Genomic DNA, 17,954 nt, shown 5'->3' on the forward strand with positions numbered 1-17,954 from the left:
ACACACTTTTTATGTAGTGATGAAGCTGTTACAACAATAGTGTCTTGTTTCTCATTGACCTCTTGGATAAAATCAATATAGAGGTTCAATTGCCTATCCCTGAACATAACTTTCTGTTTTACTGCTAGAGGATATCCAAAAATCACTGGTATCTCATCACAAGCACATTTAGTAAGGGCACAGTTGCACTGAATTTTCAGAAGAGCAAAATCCTGAATTTGTACAAAGCTTTCATCACTTAGCATCACTACTGAATTGGTACGTTTCTGCATACGTGTGTATCCTGCAGTTGTGTAGAGCGTGCCTTTGTATAAAAACCTCTTAAAACACTGTACAGGCTCATTCTTAGGTAAGACATTAAAATGTCTTTCAACAGCTGCGTACTGTCTAGGCAAGAGGGGTGATAATGTAGGTGCACCAAATATATGAAAATCGCCTACAATCAAATGCCTCTGAACTACTCTTTTTCCAAGTAGCTGACAACAATAGTCAAACACAGTGGAATTTTTGTCCTTGACATGGCTGTGAATGTTTCTTGGGATATCACGCCACAGTAGAAAAGTTCGGCATATTTGTCTGGGGACACTCTGGGTTCCATGGAAATACTGCATCAGATTGTGATTATTGCCTTCAAATGTAAAAGCAGATATGCACCATAATGGCCCCCATAACTTCACACTCTCACATAAGTGAGTAAGCTGATGAACATTAAAGCTGACATGCTCCTTACCATACAATAATTCCATCTGTATGACAAATTTGTGTAAAGCAACATCAGCCTTTTCCAAGACCTGCCGAGGGATGTTGGTCATTAAGAGTGCATACATTGCATAAACCAGAAGTGCCCAGTGATTAAGATACTGTGTAGGCAATATACCGTCAAGGGTAATCATGGAATAATATAGAAGCCAACTTTTGAACTCGGAAGCTTTCCAAAATTTTAATTTGTCAAGTGAAGAAGGTGTACGAGTAAGCTCTTTAGGTGGTTTTACAGAGAGCAATCGTTCGTTCAGGACATTAAGTTTTGTACCAATGTACCAGGGTAGAGTATGATTGGAGCTGTCTATCCACAGAGTAAGAAATTGCCGCACAACACCCAAAAGAACCGCATGCATATAATCTGGTATGAAACTACTTATAATGTTAAACAGTGGCAGGAACAGAAGAGGTGACAGGCCTTTCACGCCGTGAACAGGGTGGCCCTCCTGTGAGGCCTGAATTGCATCATCCTCCCACTGGTTGAGTTGTCTACTATCTGCAGGTGGGTGTAGGTAAGGGTATGCATTAACATAGCCATGACCTTTAGCTACTCGTTCCCCAGGATGAAGACACCAGTCACAGCCATGCTTTCCATTAAACTGTGTACTGTGTTTCAGCAATGGCCTGGCTACAGAATCACAGGCACTAACAACAGCAAACACTCTGCTCCTACGAATTACCTCACCATCTACCCACTTCAAGCCATGATCCTTCAAACTCTCCATTTCATCTATGAATGGCTTAAGAAATGTGTTCATCACTGGCTTAGACTTGCCGAACCAAAGAGCAGACAATAGGACATGTCCTTTCCTAATACTAGGTGGTAATTCATTTATCGTGAATTGAATTGGCCACAAGGAATATTGAGAGGATTCAAAGACGGGTACTCCATCACAGTTCCATAGTAATGTCAGATCCCATTTCCCAATCATGCCATTTTGAATGTAGCTTTTCATGATGTCCCCATCAAATATATCACTAACTGTGTCATCCCAAATCCAAGAAGCTTTGTCTATAATTGTTTGAAAATTTGTCACATAGTTCTCCAGTACATCTCTCAGTTGAGAAGCTAATGGTAGATAAATGAAGAAGGACCCATTCCTAAGATTTAGGGTTTTGTTGAAAGGATTTTGGCATTCTTGACACATATCAACTAAGTTGCTGTCCTTACAAATGTACTCATGGCACGACTCACAGTAGAAGTGGATCTCAAAACTACTGTTGATGGACACAAAACATTTGTTAAACAGGAACTTTGTGGCGGGCAGTGTACCAGGAAACAGAATATCAAGCATTTTCAGGAAATCACTGAGACCTTCTCCATTTAGGCTATGACGTAGAATGAAGACCAACATCATTAGAATGGTTTGACCTTTGGTGACATCACTCCCTGGATATATTGGCTCACCACCACCATCCAGATTGAAAGGTTCCTAAAATACAAAAGCCATTCAGTATAACCGCACTGCAGCTCAATACGTAACATAAAGTTTGCATGATGAGAAGAAATATTTTGATCCAAAATGTACTGTAAAGGACACAGTACTCCCATGTTTGATTCCCACTACACCCCTAACAACAAAGGAGTAAAATACCTCTGTGCTACTTTGGTAGTGCACATGAATGTTGTCAGTCTCGTTGGCATCATCATCTGATGGGTAGTTGACGTCTTCCTAGAAAACAACACATATAATAACATGAATATCTGCACATTAAGCACGCAAAGTTACAAAGAATTTTAAGGGTTAGAGGTCATTCAACCAATATAGTTTTTTTTCCTTTTTTTTTTTTAATTTAAGCAATATAACAAGAGGGGGAGTGGGGTTGTTAGCGGATATGCCCAAGGCTATGGATCCCGCTGGCACGAAGCTGTAAGACCGTTGCTTTTATACAACAGTTCCATTACACCATCTGTCCGTCCGTCCAACTACCTATCTATCTAGTAAACATTTACCTCCCTGGTGAGTGCTGTGATGAATTTCATGAAACAATTAAAGCAGGAAAAGAAAAGTGTCTTGTCTACATACCTCACAGTTATTTGGGTACTGCCCCTCGGTGTCATAAGCCTCACTGGCCTCGTCAGCTGAGGGGTAGTTCATGTCTCCCTGATACAACACATGAAAATGGTAAAATAATTACAAGGTAATCACATAGTGATTTCATTAACTTTCTTTCCTTCTGGATAAATACACTGTCTATCTATCTATCTATCTATCTATCTATCTATCTATCTATCTATCTATCTACCTATCTATCTATCTACCTATCTATCTAGTAAACATTTACCTCCCTGGTGAGTGCTGTGATGAATTTCATGAATGGAAAAAATGCCTATATATCTTCATTAAAACTACGTGGTAAGATTTTCTGACCTTTATTACTTTGGTTATACATAGTCATAGCTGACTGATATGCACTTGTTAGTGACTTGCCAGCCTAACGTTACGCCACTACTTTCAACTGAGGTCAGTACAGTATAACGTAAATTGGGAGAATCGTGTCCAAATTTTATTTCACAGAGGATTTTACAGGTTTACCTCTTGTGACGATTTTTATTCTCATTTGTTTACCCTTTGGAGCTACTTTTAGTTGGTATAGCCGGCAAGTTGAAGTTAGCTCGGTTAACTATAAGCTTGCTTGCTAGCTAGCTGTCTGAAGTAAAACAAATGAACAAAACCACAAATACTTACATTTAATCTTCTTCGAGATGTTTCTCTGGGAATTTCAATGTCCACTTCACGCAAATAGCGTTTATATCGACCCAATCTGCGATGCATCATGGCTGCAAATTCCTGTTCTCCTGTCCACTACTCTTCAACGGCGAGTTATGAGTCTCTGCAGAACAAAATGGGCGTTCCCCAAGCAGTATGGGCGGGTTTCAAGCATCCAATCAGAGAACGTAATGGGCGTTCCCCAAGCTGTATGGGCGGGTTTCAAGCGTCCAATCATCGTTAAACCTTTTTTTCGGTGACAAAAAACAACGCTTTGGAACCGCCCACTGTAATACACTTCCAGCGCTTGAAATCCGCCCACTCGCTTCTGTGTTCTGCAGAGACCTCCTCGTTGTCGCGCACCAATGACAATTCAGCACGCTCGCGCAGCTGCATAATTTGAATTTGACAGTTGACAGTTGTAGCTAGTATTGTGGTAACCGCATTTATTTATATTTTAAGTCTTAAATGGCAGTTTTAAATATGTATGGATTGTTCGATTTTTTTGAGGAAAATACTCTAAGTGTCGGACCCTTAAGTTCAGTTAATTTAACTGGCACTGGAATGACCACAAATGAACTGAACCCGAAAGACTGGAATGTGGAGAAGGAGGTATTGGTGCGGTGGGGAAAGTACCTTTACCCGGCCAAAATACTGGACATTTCAGGTAAGAAATTTCATATATCGTCCACAGATGACTGGCAATTTCACCTATTAATATATTAACCCCCTGGGCCCTGAGGCCTTTTTTCCACTTTCGAGGTAGTCTGACATGCCTTGACATTTTAAAATATTTCACCTATCTAAAAAACATTTATCCCAAAGTGATACATTTGCTTTTATTCAGCACAAACTCAGCACCAATAATCTGAGACCTCTTAGAATGTTATTATTCTATTTTTTGTTAAAATCAACTTTAAACATATACTTTTCAAAAACCTATTTTCAGACATGCTGAGAAATTCTAAAAAATCACATTATAGACATTTCTAGGTAAGACTTTTGAGCTCTGAAGCTTATAGACACAGGGGTTGGCTACACACAGGTAAAAGTGACATTCAGAAATTTTATATGGTTTGATTACTAAAGTGTTAGAACTTTGGAGTGACACTCTTTTTCTCAAAGTCAGTGGTCTTCACAATGAATATTGATGAGATAGGTGTCCTCACACCTGTAGTAGTTTGCATACTGTCAATGGCCCATCAGTCTGGAATGTCACTGCACCCCACACCCATCACTTTGGAAAGGCAGTTTGAAACGCAAGAAAAGTAGCAACAATAAAATCCCTTTCACAGTTTATTGATAGATGGAATGAAAAATGAAAAACTGTGACTATATAAATATAGAAAGCGATAAATATGATGCAGTGACTATTATTGACGCTCTGGGGACGAGGGCATCGTCGACCGCGTATCTTTCTCGTGTACTTCAGTTTATATCTCGCTGAAATCATTATGTAGAATCATGAAAAAAACACTGACTAAATCCGTTATCTGTCTTCTTTTCAAAACTTCCATTGTCAGAAGTATTAAAGTTTTTAAAATTAGGTTAAAAAGGCAAAAAAGCAAATCGTGTCACCTTTCTTGATTTTACTTGCGTCGGGAGCGTTTAGGACCGCTCTCAGCGGAAGATCGCTATTCACGTTCTAAATACGCTGCGTTTGAATCGGCGACCACGTGATTGCAGGAACACAGGCTTAGCCCACTGAGCTATGAACACAGGTATGAGCTTCGCTACTGAAAGTGGCTACACTGGCGCAAAGCTTCAGCGGCAGAGACGTATCCGAGTGCTATATTGTAGCCGATCAGTGTAAACACTACCCAGACATGTGCTCTTGTTTATTTCGGTCACAATGGGCGTATTCACATATTTCTTTACCCAATACTAACTGTCGGATTATCATGTTATTATCATGCGAATAGCGCGATTTGCAAGTGGGTGGGCGATCAGAGCCGCTTCGAGACGCAGACGCTTAAGTCAGTCACTCTTGTTCTTTCAATTCGTATCACGAAGCTGTAAAAATATATTTAGTTTCTACCTATATATATTTGAAAAGTAGACCGTCCAAGGTTTCTGAGAGTATTTTTAAAATGTGTATATGACAAAAACTCGCGGAGTTATTTAAACGGTTTTGCGAAATTTCTGTCAGATCCCGCCGGCGGGATCGCCGGTCCCAAGGGGTTAAAACGCAAATATGCTAACGATAGACTGTTTGATAAAGCTAACATTGATTTCAGGCTAGGTGCTCTGTTACAGCTAACTTTCTTAACGTGTTGCTACTGTAGCAGTATGCAAGAAAAAGCCTTTACCTCAGAAAATTATTATATTAATTGAAGTATCGATATTTTAGTAATTTGGGGTAAATGTGTTGTTTATCATTAACAGGAACACAGTGGAAAGTAATTTATGTATTTAATATTTGCACTCCATATTGACATACCAACATATTGTTCTTATTCTCAACTAGAAAATGAGCAAATGCTCTCAGATAAAAGAGAGGAACTTATAAAGGGCTCAGCTGCCAATGAGGAGTGTGGCAGAGGGAGGCGGAAGAAAAAACCTGTCCAGTATTCCTCGGATGATGAGCAATGTGAGATGCCAAAGAGAAAAAAGGTGCCCTACTTTTTTCAGTTAATTATAAAATGAATTGCAGTGGGGAAATAAGGATTTCGCTTTTGATTAGCACAGGTATTTCAGTAGCAACACAATTGGAATTACTTTTACTAAAAAAAACAACAACAACAATCCTGCCCCCCATGGTATATTCTTGCTCTTTGTTTTTCTTGCTCTTTGTTTCCACTAAGCCATTAATATTCCATGTCTCTCTTAAGACTGAAAAGAAAGCTGTGCATCCAGCGCAAATTGAAAAACTTCTCCAACAAAGAAAGCAAAGACTCAGTGTAAGTTCTGTCATTTGTCATCAAATTGATAGAAATGATCTTGGCCATTATCCAGTTGGTTGATTTGCATAATTAATTTATAATGCCACTGTTTAAAATTTGCCATCGCTGCAAACCATGGATTGTCTAGGACTGTCCGTTACTTTGTTTGTTATGACACAAAAATCCCCCATTTACAAAATGCATGATGTCTTTCTTTTTCACTCTTTAAGGCTGAAAAAGAACCCAGGAGAGAGCAGCTAACTGTAAGTTATTCATCACCCATGACACAGATGAAATACCTAACAGCAACTTTTATCTACTTTCTTCTTTATTAAAAGTATCCCTGGCTAGTGAGACATTTTGGCTTTACAAGACTGTGATGGTGGGGGCGTAGCAGTTAAGGAACCTGATTAGCATGCTAAGTAGCGTGGAAATTATTCGAATTAGTTTGAATCCTGACTGCCACATTGTGCCCTTGATCAGCTTTATGACGTCAAATTTTGCCCTGATTTGCTTGAATCTCTTTCTCTTACGTGCTTCCATGTACAAATATTTTAATAAACTTAAGTAAAACTGTTATTTCTGACACAAATGGTATTGTTTCCCTGTAGGTCTTCCCATTACATCAAGTGATTAGAACCTAGAAAATCTTCTAACAATTCAATTTTTTTTTATTGGATCTCAGTCACTCATTGTTCCAACTGCAAACGCCTTGAACAGCGAGTCAAAGAACTAGAGGAAGATCGGCAGAGGTTGACTCAGCAGGTGGATACAATTAATGGCAAGTTTGCAAGCAACTCATTAATTCGCCAGATTTTGTACCGGTGGAATCCTATTTCACTCTTCTTCAAATAGCATAGTAGCTCTTTGTTGAAATGGTTGCACAACTTTGTTGGGCACATTCAAACTCTGTACAAAAGCTACTATCATTTTAAATATTTTTAAATGATTCTGTAAGGGTGTTAACGTCTGTTATTTCTTTTAGATATGAGGATTATGCTCTCTGAGTTGAGAAGTACTTTGGTAAGAGAGCCAGCCACCACCGTACAAACAACCAACCTGGAACAAGCCACCAGTCGCAGCTCATCTCCTCAGGCCCAAGAAAACTCAAATGATGATGTAAGTGAATTCTAACTAAGACTAGCCTGGTTGACACCTACTGACATTGTACTGATCAATTATTATGAAATCCATTAGCAACACTAGCATAAACTGCAAATTATTAAATTATTGCCTACTAAATCTTAAATCATACCAGGTGTTGTTATATTAATATTGTTAGATTTGTTATCAATTTTAAGAAGAAAAAACAACTTAGCCTATAAAATGTGTTCTGCCCCTGTTGGTTGCTGAGTGCACTCCATAGGTATAAAAGCAAGAAACTTTGGTGCAATGTAGATCTAATAGCGCAGCCAACACTAACTGATCAGAGCAAGGTAACTCTGTGCCTCATTCAGTTAGTGTTACCTGTTGGTTTGCGAATTTGGCCTTCGTTGTAGTCAATTGTCTTGTTCCTGTTCCGACAGTGCTCGGTAACTTCGAACATCAGGCTTGGGTTCATTGATTCCAGACTATCCCTTAGGTAATTAATTAATTAAAGAATCTCACTCTGCAGCTTATTATGCCCACAAGGTCTATCTCCACTCTGATCTGCTTGCCTGAGATACAATCAAAAACAGACTTATTACCCCTTTTGTGTAATTATGATGACTCCCATAGGCCAGTTGTTCAAGATTGGCAAGTGTTTGGTATAACTTGGATCAAATAGTGAAACGGTAGCGAATATTAACTGATGAGTCCAAGGACACTTCATTTCAGTTTTTCTGTAACATGTTATTGATGTTTCATCTGAATTTCAAGGTTCTCATTGGTGAGGGACTAAAGGTCAGCAGGATTAAACTGCAAAGGTGCAATCACCTTCAACCAACAAAGCTGGTCTGTGACCTGCTTGGGGTCGTGTTCACCCGAAAGGAGATGGCCACCTCATCACTTACTGGCCAAAAAGGGAGCGCCAAGAATGAAGTTAAGTCACCCTTGGAGGCCACCTCTATCAACGCTATTTTTGGTAGGTTTTCATTAATTTACCCAGTAAATCCACGCTGCTCACAGTTATTTGTTACAATGATGGAATGGCAGGGGGAAAATTCTTGAACACACTAAGAAAAAGCAATACACCATGGCAGATAAGTGTGCTCACTGGAAGTTTTGGAATATGTCTATAAACAGTAGGGATGAGACACGATTTTTGAATAGTCGAATATTCGATATACACTGCTAAGAAGCTACGTAGAACTACTCTCAGATTACAGTTGCCCTTTGCTGTCTTGGTGTACTGCTTTTCCCCCTGTGTTTTCAATGCTACTTTTTGAGGAAGTAGCACCGTAAGCACAAGTGTTACTAATGAGAGTCAATACGATTCTGAAGCAGATCCTCATTGAATGTCATGAAGGTGATTAATAACACCTTTGCTTACCTTGCTACTTCCTAGAAAATTGGCTGCTGCGACATGGTTCCGTAGCCCTGCGAGTGCTGTCAGTAGCAAAAAGAATGACAAAATTTTGTACAACATAAACCGAATAACAAACCAGCATCTATAGCTAACCAATGTGTACTTGCTATTTAGTTTATGTTGTACCAAATTTTCTTGATCTTTTTCCTTCAGACAGGTCTCAAACAACAGGACCGTGGGTTGCAAATTACCAGTTTTCCTTTTAAGTATGTGTTTAGAAACTTACCTTTACAATGTTGCCATGTCTTGGCCAGGGAGAGGGGAGGCTAACCAAGGGGAAAATGAACAGAAAGAACTATACAAGTAAACCGAAAAGAAATGCAAAAAAAAAACAAACGAATCAAACCCTTACGAAAATTAACCATGGTTTTACCATTAGGTTACCTTCACCGCCCCCGAGTACATCGAGCTGATTGAGGGTGGGCTCACCGTACAGGGCAAGTTGTGTCCGGTCGGACGCCTCTGTCAGGGGGAGCACGTGGTCTCCTTTTTGCACCTGCCCGCATATATGCCCGACCAGGTCGTCCTCGATCGTCTCACGGCATGGGGAGTGGAGCCCATCCTCCCGGTGCGCCGTCGGCTCCTGCCCGGCACTCAGGTCATTGACGGCACCCGCTGCGTCAGGGTGCGTTTCCCGGCCAGCGTGGTGTCCTTGCCCTACAGTGCTCATTTTGGTACATCCGGGTCGCCCATGACAACCAGGTCCGCCTCTGCCGGATGTGCCTCAAGCCGGGGCATGTGGTGGCCCAGTGCCCCCAGTATGTATGCCGTGTCTGCGAGCTGCAGGGGCACTACGCCCGCGATTGTGTTGCTGCCCGCTGTGCGAGCTGCCGCAAGGCCGCCGCTCTGTGTGTCTGCTCCGACGCCCCTGGTCGAGAGGGGAAGGCCTCCGTTCCCGGGGATGGGGTTGACCCTGCTCTCATGTAGGGGGGGAGAAGGGGATGTCTCTCTCATGCCTGCAGGACCCCCACACTGCCGCCAACGCTGCGACATCGACATCCCCTGTTGCTGCTGCTGCCGGCTGCCTGGATTCCGCCATGGAAGACCGCGGCCCCTGTGCTGCTGACACTGCAGCCGGCCTACCGGGGGAGGTGAGTGGGGGTGCCATCCTGGGGGTGGACGCTGTGCTCTTTGGGGGGGCCGGAGACCCCCCGGCCGCACAGGACCTCATCGGGGCGTCGGGCGCTGAAGACGTGGCGCTGCCCTCCCGAGCTGCGGATCCCGTGGAGCTGCCAGTGCCTTTGATGCCTGTCTCCCAGTCCCTGTACTCCGAGCCCCCGCCCGGCTTCCCCCCGTCTCTCACCCCGTCCCTTCCCGCAGCTCAGGCCGTGGGCGAAGTGCGCCCGGCGTCCCAGATGGCCGGAGGTAGGACTGTGGATGGCCCCCCCTCCCCCTGCCCCCACTCCCCCCCCCCTCCCCTCTGCCCCCATCTGTTCTGCCCCTGGCGTCACCCTGGTCGGCACCGATACCCTGAGACAGATCGACTCCCTGGACCCGGACCCCTTCGTCGCCCCGAGGGTCCAGCAGGACGCAGGAAAGTCCCCTATCAACAAGCTGGGCAAGGCAAAGAATAAATAAATTGAGGTTTTGCATGGGGTCTAGGTCCGGGGTGTCTCGTCCGCCCCCTTTGCCGGGCCTGTCCAACACCCAGCGGCGTCAGGAGGAGCGGCGGCAGTCGGCGGTGGTGGCCCTGGCGGCCATGCGTGCTGCGAGCCTGGGTCATGACGACAGCGGCGACACGGACTGATTTTCACCGCCCCCCTTTTTCATGGACTCATGTCCATCAATCCATCAATCATCTGCCGCTTGTCCGGGGTTCGGGTCGCGGGGGTAGCAGCTTCAGTAGAGGCACCCAGACCTCCCTCTCCCCAGCTAACCCCACCAGCTCCTCGGGGGGGACACCGAGGCGTTCCCAGGCCAGCCGAGAGATATAATCCCTCCAGCGAGTCCTGGGCCTGCCCCGGGGCCTCCTCCCTGTAGGACATGCACGGAAAACCTCTCCGGGTAGCCGCCCAGGAGGCATCCGCACCAGATGTCCAAACCACCTCAACTGGCTCCTTTCGGTCCGATCCCCGGCTGACAAAACTGGCTTTCGGGACTCATGTCTCCCTTTAATTATATTGTCTCTGAATGTGTATTGCTTTTCTGCTGCCCCGGTTTTGTTTCTTTTTGTTTTCATCGTCATACAGCCGTGTCCGTGTCGCCTTATACCGCCCCCTCTGCTATCGCCGCTGTCGTCCCTCGCTTTTCCCCGTCCCCTAAGTTCCGTGTATTTTAGTTGCTTGTGCTTTTTTACGGGTTTTTTTTTATGGTCCACCTATTTATTGTATTTATGGTTCTTTTTATTGTTCTTATTGGTTTTTTTATGCTTGTGTTTCGCCTGTGTATTTGAAATGGCATCGCTCGCCCATCAGGGTGGGATGTGTGGGTGGTTGCTCTGGTGGGTGGGGTGGCTGCTTTTACATCCCGCTTTTATCTCTGGATTGTCTCTTTTAGTGCCTGTGCCCCCGTTAGTTAGTCTGTCTTCTGTATGGTCTAGTCTGTGTTTCTGTGTGATTCCCGCCTGGTGCCAATACACTATTGAACAATGACTCTGACCTCTCTCAATGCCCGGGGGCTGCGCTCCTGGGCCAAGGCCCAGGCGGTTTTAGCTGTGTGTGCTGATTCGTCTGTCGTGTGTCTGCAGGAGACTGGGTGGAATGGGGCTTTTATTGAGAGGGTGCGGGACGCATGGTCGGGCGATGTCTTCTTCTCCACCGCCTCTGTTAGGTCAGGGGTCATCGGTTGGGGTGTCGCGCTGCTCTGTCGCCGCCCGCGCGTCCAGTCGGCATCACTGCTGTACTCGGACGGGGGAGGCAAGTGTCTGGCCGTTGGACTGTGTCTGGAGGGGGGCTTCGCCTGCACCGTCGTGGTCGTGCACGCGCCCACTGACCGGGCTCGGTGTGCCTCCTTCTTCGACTGCCTGGCTGCCCGTGTGGCGCAGTGGCTCTGTCCTCTCGTGGTCGGGGACTTTAACATCACCCTCTCTCGCCTGGATGTGCGGAGGGGGGTAGTCATGCGGGCCGATGCGGGGAGAGCCGTGCTCCTCCGTATGATGCGTGCCTGTCACCTCACGGATCTGTGGCAGGATCGCAACCCTGACCGACGCGTCCTCTCCAGGACGCAGCGTGTCCGGGGGGTGGTGCAGGGAGCAGGCTGGACTACGCTTTAGTGTCCCCTGCTGTCGCTGCCCGTGTCCGTGCAATGTCTTATCGGGAGTGTCTTTTGAGCGATCACGACTACTTCATATGCACTCTCGATCTTGGGTCCTCAACCCCTCCCTCTTAAGCGATGGTACCGTTACTGATAAGGTTAGCTTCGCATTGTGGACTGGGGTGCGGTCGCCCCTGTTCTCCCTCGACATTCAGGCAGGGTGGGAGCTGCTTAACCCCCTGGGGCCTGAGGCCTTTTTTCCACTTTCGAGGTAGTCTGACATGCCTTGACATTTTAAAATATTTCACCTATCTAAAAAACATTTATCCCAAAGTGATACATTTGCTTTTATTCAGCACAAACTCAGCACCAATAATCTGAGACCTCTTAGAATGTTATTATTCTATTTTTTGTTAAAATCAACTTTAAACATATACTTTTCAAAAACCTATTTTCAGACATGCTGAGAAATTGTAAAAAATCACATTATAGACATTTCTAGGTAAGACTTTTGAGCTCTGAAGCTTATAGACACAGGGGTTGGCTACACATAGGTGAAAGTGACATTCTGAAATTTTATATGGTTTGATTACTAAAGTGTTAGAACTTTGGAGTGACACTCTTTTTCTCAAAGTCAGTGGTCTTCACAATGAATATTGATGAGATAGGTGTCCTCACACCTGTAGTAGTTTGCATACTGTCAATGGTCCATCAGTCTGGAATGTCACTGCACCCCACACCCATCACTTTGGAAAGGCAGTTTGAAACGCAACAAATGTAGCAACAATAAAATCCCTTTCACAGTTTTTTGATAGATGGAATGAAAAATGAAAAACTGTGACTATATAAATATAGAAAGCGATAAATATGATGCAGTGACTATTATTGACGCTCTGGGGACGAGGGCATCATCGACCGCGTATCTTTCTCGTGTATTTCAGTTTATATCTCGCTGAAATCATTATGTAGAATCATGAAAAAAACACTGACTAAATCCGTTATCTGTCTTCTTTTCAAAACTTCCATTGTCAGAAGTATTAACGTTTTAAAAATTAGGTTAAATAGGCAAAAACAAATCGTGTCATCTTTCGTTGTTTTACTTGCGTCGGGAGCGTGTAGGACCGCTCTCAGCGGAAGATCGCTATTCACATTCTAAATACGCTGCGTTTGAATCGGCGACCACGTGATTGCAGGCACACAGGCTTAGCCCACTGAGCTATGAACACAGGTATGAGCTTCGCTGCTGAAAGTGGCAACACTGGCGCAAAGCTTCAGCGGCATAGACGTATCCGTGTGCTATATTGTAGCCGATCAGTGTAAACACTACCCAGACATGTGCTCTTGTTTATTTCGGTCACAATGGGCGTATTCACATATTTCTTCATCCAATACTAACTGTCGGATTATCATGTTGTTATCATGCGAATAGCGCGATTTGCAAGTGGGTGGGCGATCAGAGCTGCTTCGAGACGCAGACACTTAAGTCAGTCACTCTTGTTCTTTCAATTCGTATCACGAAGCTGTAAAAATATATTTAGTTTCTACCTATATATATTTGAAAAGTAGACCGTCCAAGGTTTCTGAGAGTATTTTTAGAATGTGTATATGACAAAAACTCGCGGAGTTATTTAAATGGTTTTGCGAAATTTCTGTCAGATCCCGCCGGCGGGATCGCTGGTCCCAAGGGGTTAAGAGGCAGGTGGCGGCCATATTGCAGGCTGCCGGGAGGACTGGAGAGAGTCCAGGGGGGCTGCAAGGCTGCTCCGGTCGGTGCGCTGCCCGGACGGCCAGTTGGTGTCCGACGCGCCCGGTGTCCTGCGCGTTGTGCGGGACTACTGGGCCGCTATGTTCACCAGCGAGCGCATCGATCTGGACGCCCTCTCCCCCCTCATGGGGCTGATCGAGGCGCGCCTCTCGCCCGAGAGCGTCGCCCTGTGTGACGGCCCCTTGTCTGGTGATGAGATCGAGGCCGCCATTGACCGGCTCCAGCCGCGCAAGTGTCCCGGCTCCGACGGCCTCACGGCAGACTTTTACAGGGTCTTTAAGGGGGAGCTGGTGCCTATCTTGCAGGCCCTTTATAGTGACGTCCTCGCCCGCGGTGAGATGCACGGCACCATCCGGCTGGATGTGATTAAGATGCTCTTTAAGCACACGGGAGACAGGGGGGAGCTGGCAAATTACAGGCCCCTCACCATGCTCAACACCGATTACAAGGTGTTGGCCTCGGTCTTGGCCTCCCGGCTCAGTCGGGTGCTGCCGTCTCTCATCCGCACCACCCAGACGTACGGGGTGATGGGTCGCACCATCCTGGACACCGTCCGGGATGTGCAGGCGGCGGTGGGGTTCATGGAGACGGCGGGTACGCCCGGTTACCTGGTGAAGCTCGACTTCGCCAAGGCCTTTGACAGGGTCGAGCACGCCTACCTCCAGCGTGTGATGGAGGTCTTCGGCTTCGGCCTGGGCTTCCTGGCCTGGACGCGCCTCTTGTGCGCCTCCGCCATGACCGTGGTCGCCTGTAACGGCTACGTCACTGCGCCCTTCCGCATGACGCGTTTGGTGCGGCAGGGCTGCCCCCTGTCGGCCGCCTTGTACACCTTGGCGGTCGAGCCCCTCGGCCTCCTGGTGGCCGCGTCTCGTGGCATTGCTAGGGTGCCCATCGGCCCGACATGCTTCGCTCCGCCGGTCTTCCAGTACGCTGACGACACCACCCTGCTCGTGCCCGATGTGGCCAGCGTGGGGGCTGCGTTGCGCAGCGTGCAGTGGTACTGTGACATCACTGGGGCTAGGGTCAACCTGACCAATTCGGTCTACCTGCGGCTCGGTTCGGCCGGGCCTCTGCCCGCCGAGCTGGGGCTGACTGAGGCCGAGGGGGACGTGCGCCTCCTGGGCGTTCTGCTCGGGAGGTGCGCGGACGATGCGACGGGGAGGATGTGGACTCCGGGAGGCGGCCCCTTGAGTTCCGGCACTGGTGGGAGGCTGTAGTGCGTCAGGTGCGAGACCTCTTCTATGAGGTGCGCCCTGGCTTCCTGCCTCCCGCGGCCATCTATGACCAGGTTGAGGCTGTGGCCGAGGGGGCCTCCAGGGTCACTGTCGCCAGGCAGTGTCTGGCAGCGAGGGCTGCCCTTCCCGCGGAGTGGGTGCGTGACATCGAGCAGGCCGGCGGCCCCCGTGATGTGGCCCCCCGTTTCCCCGCGGTGTACGTGAGGCGGCTGTCCGGGTCCCTCGCCCCTTTGGGGGTGTGTGTGACGCGTGACTTTGCCCGCCTCTGCAGGCAGCGTGCGTTTGTCTCCCCGGTGGCGCAGGTCTTTTGGAGCGCTCGCTTCCCCGCCCTGGGGCCTGACCTGTTGTGGGGGAACGTGCTGGTCTGCCCGGCGGACCCTGCCCTGGCCCATTTTGACTTCAGACAGCGGCATAATGCCCTATGGTCAATGAGGTGGCTGCATAGACTGGGCTTCGCTGCGTCTCCGCTCTGCCCAGTGTGCCGGGACGTGGAGGAGGGCCTCACACACATGTTTTTTGGCTGGTCTCAGTTAGCTGATTTTATTGTTTGGGCTCTGGAGGTGGTGGAAAGGATCGCTGAGGCGGGGTGGCAGGTCATGTTCCTGTTTGGTGTTCCCAAGGTCCACCCCGCCAGCACCTTTCTTAACTTGTTTTTAGCGGTCGCTAAGTATGTTGTTTGGTTGCGGCGCAACAAGGCTCGCTATGAGCGCGTGGTTTTAGACCCCATTTTAATGTGCCGCTATCGGCTGCGTCTGGTTTTATCCAAGGTGTTTTTATTGTCTGCCGGGCCTCATGACATGCCCCGGTTCTTACGTGATTGTGTGAACCGGGTTCCTTTCGTGTCTGTTGTGGGTGGGCGTTTAGTTTGGGACGTTTTTTGAGGGTGGCCTTGTTTTCTATTCCTTGTTGTGTTGCTGGGTGGGCTGTTTTCCTTTGGGTTTGGTGCGGGTGGGTTGTTTTTCTGCCTGTTTGGTCTGTGTTCTGTGTTGTCTGTCCTTAGTTTTCCTGCTCATTTTATTGGCTTTTCCTGAATTGGTTTTACCTTTGTTGGTTTCATGTCTTTTTTCTTTTTATTAAACTACACGCCCGCATGATGAAGACGGCTGCACCCTGTGAGTAGGGGTCTTGGAGCGTGGGCGTGCCCTGTTCCCTGGCCCCTCTCCCTGTACCGCCCCCTGCTGTGGTGTATGTGTGGCATTGTCATTCTGAGTGGTTTAATTAAAAAAAAAAAAAAACTGCGCCCGATCTCGTCTGATCTCGGAAGCTAAGCGGGGCCGGGCTTTGTTAGTACTTGGTTGGGAGACTGCCTGGGATTACCAAGTGCCGTACGCTTTATCTTACTTTCACTTTATCCAGTGGGCCCTGCATCTTGCCACGAATGTAAAGATATCACTCCCCTTTCATTTCACGAATTACCTTTATTTGTACAACGACGGCAGTCCCAGCCCACTTTTGCAGAAAGTACTCGTAGCAATCGTATACAACTCACTGCTTTCTTCCTCACTTTAATAACGACTTTCTCAAAGACATCTTGACATCAATGCCGCATCGACGTCTGCTCTTCTCTCGGTGCGACTCGCAATAAACCCTCAACTGAAAACAAAAGGGCTGATTCTGGCCGCTTCCCTCGCTTACGGGCATACCGTTCCGACTGCGCCCGATCTCGTCTGATCTCGGAAGCTAAGCGGGACCGGGCTTGGTTAGTACTTGGTTGGGAGACTGCTTGGGATTACCAAGTGCTGTACGCTTTATCTTACTTTCACTTTATCCAGAGGGCCCTGCATCTTGCCACGAATGTAAGGATGTCACTCCCCTTTCATTTCACAAATTACCTTTATTTGTACAACGACGGCAGTCCCCGCCCACTTTTGCAGAAAGTACTCGTAGCAATCGTATACAACTCACCGCTTTCTTCCTCATTTTAATAACTACTTTCTCAAAGACATCTTGACATCAATGCCGCATCGACGTCTGCTCTTCTCTCGGTGCGACTCTCAATAAACCCTCAACTGAAAACAAAAGGGCTGATTCTGGCAGCTTCCCTCGCTTACGGCCATACCGTTCCGACTGCGCCCGATCTCGTCTGATCTCAGAAGCTAAGCGGGGCCGGGCTTGGTTAGTACTTGGTTGGGAGACTGCCTGGGATTACCAAGTGCCGTAAGCTTTTTCTTACTTTCACTTTATGCAGAGGGCCCTGCGTCTTGCCACGAATGTAAAGATGTCACTCCCCATTCATTTCACAAAGTATCTTTATTTGTACAATGACGGCAGTCCCCGCCCACTTTTGCAGAAAGTACTCGTAGCAATTAGGGGTGCACCGATTGCAGTTTTCTGGCCGATCAACGATCACCGATCCTTAGGCAACCTTACCTGCCGATCTCGATTTTTTTTTGCCGATCTTGTTTCTTTCATAACTAAAAGACAGTTACTTCAATGTTTCCATTTTTATTGAGTAATTTGATATGAATACTCACAAAACATGAGGTAGTGTCCTCAAATATAAATGAACATATAAATGAGCATTGCTGTTTGAACTACAAAATCATATTTTTTCTTCCAGACTTTAATTTCTCTAATTTTGTAAAACATATATATATATATAGCTGTTATGACACACTTGTCCAAAAAATAGGGAGGGAGGCAGCCTGCACTGCACCTCTCTCGGGAATGGGAGAAAAGGCTGATTTAACCCTCTGGGGCCTAGGGGTAGGAAACACACTTTCACTGACTGGGGCATGATCACACATTTCATCACACTTAATTCATGGCAAATAAATTATTTCTTATATATTTGTTTTGCCATTACACTCATCTTTATTTTAATATATATTGTAAATATGTCAGATTTTTGTTAAGTTTGAAATTTGACATCAAAGTATAGACATTGCAAAATGCAGTTTG

At 46.6% G+C, this 17,954-nt stretch overlaps 2 long non-coding RNA genes and 2 pseudogenes across 2 annotated transcripts; all 4 read left to right on the forward strand.

The window, feature by feature from the left end:
* Positions 1-5,989: 5,989 nt before the first annotated feature.
* On the forward strand, positions 5,990-6,705 carry LOC140589070 (uncharacterized). Its single transcript, XR_011990264.1, has 3 exons — positions 5,990-6,083; positions 6,302-6,370; positions 6,583-6,705. It is a non-coding gene; the product is annotated as an uncharacterized lncRNA (long non-coding RNA).
* Positions 6,706-7,041: 336 nt separating this feature from the next.
* On the forward strand, positions 7,042-8,316 carry LOC140589071 (uncharacterized). The gene is made up of 3 exons (XR_011990266.1): positions 7,042-7,133; positions 7,338-7,471; positions 8,213-8,316. It is a non-coding gene; the product is annotated as an uncharacterized lncRNA (long non-coding RNA).
* An 8,366-nt stretch (positions 8,317-16,682) lies between these two features.
* LOC140590194 (5S ribosomal RNA) lies at positions 16,683-16,801 on the forward strand (annotated as a pseudogene).
* A 297-nt stretch (positions 16,802-17,098) lies between these two features.
* On the forward strand, positions 17,099-17,217 carry LOC140590091 (5S ribosomal RNA; annotated as a pseudogene).
* The last annotated feature ends 737 nt before the right edge of the window (positions 17,218-17,954 follow it).

The sequence above is a fragment of the Paramormyrops kingsleyae genome, chromosome 4, assembly GCF_048594095.1.
Source record: "Paramormyrops kingsleyae isolate MSU_618 chromosome 4, PKINGS_0.4, whole genome shotgun sequence".
In the NCBI taxonomy this organism is placed as follows: domain Eukaryota; kingdom Metazoa; phylum Chordata; class Actinopteri; order Osteoglossiformes; family Mormyridae; genus Paramormyrops; species Paramormyrops kingsleyae.